Source organism: Brassica oleracea, unplaced genomic scaffold, assembly GCF_000695525.1.
Source record: "Brassica oleracea var. oleracea cultivar TO1000 unplaced genomic scaffold, BOL UnpScaffold00859, whole genome shotgun sequence".
Classification (NCBI taxonomy): Eukaryota; Viridiplantae; Streptophyta; class Magnoliopsida; order Brassicales; family Brassicaceae; genus Brassica; species Brassica oleracea.
Window position 1 is genome coordinate 17040 of NW_013617484.1, and position 3437 is coordinate 20476.

Genomic DNA, 3437 nt, shown 5'->3' on the forward strand with positions numbered 1-3437 from the left:
CGTATGTGTTGGAGACTTAATGTATGAACTAAAGTTATCATATTCAGATGACGCACCATCTGAGTCATCAAACATATAAACTCAGCTTTCAAATTCATCATCTTCTTCGTCTTCTCTCATTTCTTTATTTTTTTTGTTCAACTCTCTTCTTTTCTTACAATTTACGGGACTTAGCTTCTTCATTTCTCTCTTTGAGTCTTTTTTCTTCTGCAAGACGACAAATCCAATGAGAGAGGGAGCAGCAGGATATAGGACCGCCATACATGAAACTGGAGGAGAGTAAGCTTCTTCTTTAACCGATCATCATCGAAAACGACGACTGCTGTAGTAGATCTGTATCAGATTTTCAATTTTAAAAAATCTATGTTTTCAGACCCAGTTGCGGAAACAATAATTACCAGAACCATAAGATCTCAGAGAAATATAAAGAATAAGTCGAAGAAGATAGATAAAGAAGATGGAGAATGAAGAATAACATAAACCCTTATTTTATTGCTGTAAGTGATGACATGGTAAATCCGAATTGATGACATGGCGGATGACATGAAAAATCGGTTAGTCAGCCGCCAAACAAATATATAACTCAGCCTAAATAAATCAGCCCTCATGTACAATGCAAGTCAGCCAAAACGTTGATACTATTTCAGTAATTAATATTTCGCTAATAAATCAGCTGTAATTAGGATGAAAAATCTTAAGTCAGCCATATCGTCAAATAAATCAGCCGTCAAACAAATGATATTCTAGTAATTAATTTTTCACTAATAAGTCAGCCGTAAATAAGCTGAGTTTACTATTAATCCATCCAATGACGGCTGATTAAATATAACTCAGCCGTAACAACATCTCATAAGTCGGCCGTAAATTCAATAACTCAGCCAGTCAATGTTCATTAACTCAGCTGTGGAAACATAACTCAGCCGTGTCTTAACTACAACTCAGCCAAATTTTGAAGAAATCAAACCGCCGATGTATAAGTCAGCCGTAACTTGTGTACGTAAGTCAGCCGTTATCCCATAAATCAGCCGTAACTAACGGGGGATTTATGTTCTTAAGTCAGCCATTTTCTCTTAAGTCAGCCGCGTTGTTTAATTCAGCCGCAACGTAGCAATAACTCAGCCGTAACGACGTATATAGCTCTTTACGGTCGAATTAATGAAAACACAGAACCGAATTCCTACGTGGCGCCAGGTTTTTGATTACGTGGAATTAAAAAGTACTGGCATTTTTGTAAATACATTTTTTCTCTTAACGTAAAAAAGGGGCACGCTTGGTATTTAATAAATGTCAGTAATAAAAAAAGATTTGTATGGTTTTAGTCAATTGTCCTAAAATATTGTATATTTGAGTAAACTTCCGCTATAGGTTCATCTCACCTCGAGGTGAGATTCCTAATACATTCATTGATCTACGTTTAGTTAAAGGGGTTTTTGCAAAATTGACTCAAAACACGAAGTTAACCACAAAACTGACCTATGTTTTTTTTTGGATTTTTCTTTTGTACTAGTCACCCCACAAGTTCACATTATTTACGAAAATGTCATTACCTTCTTTTTTTTCTTTTCGAAATGACATTTTACTCTCTCAACCTCATCATCTTCATGTATTTACAAGATTGTCATTGCCATCAATACATCAACCACCATAAACAACTAATTTGAAGCTCTTAATGCCCCTCAAATTGATTTACACTTCTTCTTTCTCAATTCTTATCAACTAAAAACCACATTTGTTTCACTTTCTCTCCATATTCATCCAAAAAACCCAAGATTTTGATTCTGAATTTTTTTATGGTTCATAGAGCCATTAAAGCATTCTTGGTGGTTCACTGTTGTTTGAGATTCTGGGTGCTTGGAAAAGACTTATGTGTGCTAAACAAGTTATCTCACTCGTTGAAACTATGAAATTAAGATTTTTTCCAGATATGTTCGTCCAAACGACTTACAGGTAAGTCTTCTGGCTGTAGATGACTTACCTGGAAGTTGTCTGGTCAATGCAGATGTTAGTTTTGCAATAGACTTTTAATTTATTTTTTCTTGACGACTTACAGGTTAGCCGTCCACCTTTGTTTGATAAAAAAAAATCGAGACGACTTACATATAAGTCGTCTAGGGAAAACGGGTTAGTTTTGCATTTGACCGGAATGTATCAGAAATTTGACTTTTCCTGGACGACTTACAAGTTAGTCGTCCAGTAGAAAATTAAAAAAATAATAGTTATTTTTTCTAGACGACTTACATGTAAGCCGCCTTAGGTTAGTTTTGCAATTGAAATATTAAAAAAAAAAATTTCTAGACAACTTACACGGAAGTCGTCCGTCCGACGACTTACATGAAAGTCATCCAGGATTTTATTCCGAGATTCTGGTCAAACCTTGCTTATCTTGGACGACTTACAAGTTAGTCGTCTAGGAAAAAAACTCGAGACAACTAATGTGTAAGTCGTCTAGAAAAAAAAAATTTGTTTAGTAATTCAATTGCAAAACTAACCTGAGACGACTTACAAGTTAGTCGTCTAGAAAAAAACAAAATATTAATTTTTTTAATTTTATACTGGACGACTAACTTGTAAGTCGTCTCAGGTTAGTTTTGCAATTGATTTTTAACCAAGACGAATTACAGGTTAGTCGTCCACCTTTGTTTGATAAAAAAAAATTGAGACGACTTACATGTAAGTCGTCTCAATTTTTTTTTATCAAACAAAGGTGGACGACTAACCTGTAATTCGTCTTGGTTAAAAATCAATTGCAAAACTAACCTAAATAGACGACTTCCTAGAAGTCGTCCAGACGACCTCCGTGGAAGTCGTCTGCATCAATGTTTAATAAAATTTCATTTTCTCTAAACCTATAAAGACTTCTCTTAAGTATTATTGTTATAGACACCAATGATGATTATTGTTATGCGTTGGAAGAAGGGTTAAAATGCTTCTTAAAATGTTGTATCAATATGAGGTTACCAGCAATCTTGTTTATTAAGATGAGAAGAAAGCAATTGTAGTTTGTTATTGCATGTGGGAGATCCAAAGATAAGAAAAAGGCTATTGAAGTATATTATTTCATTGATTTGTAAATGTGTAAATACACTGTTAGCACATATATTACATCTTGGGAAACATTATTACTGATTTTACAAAAAAATCACAACTAAGAGAGTAGACATGCAAATCAAAAAACAGACCACAAATAAAACTATCATAGATCATTCCTCTACAAAGACAAGCTTGAACTCCACTTGATATGGAAGAATACTTCGTCAGAAGACTTCCTGGAAGTCGTCTGGAAGACTTTCTGGAAGTCGTCTGGAAGACTTCCTGGAAGTTGTCTAGCGCATTATATTTTAGACGACTAATAGGTAAGTCGTCCCAGAAGCCTTCCAGATCTGAAAAACTTCTGGGACGACTTACCTGTTAGTCGTCTAAAATATAATGCGCTAGAC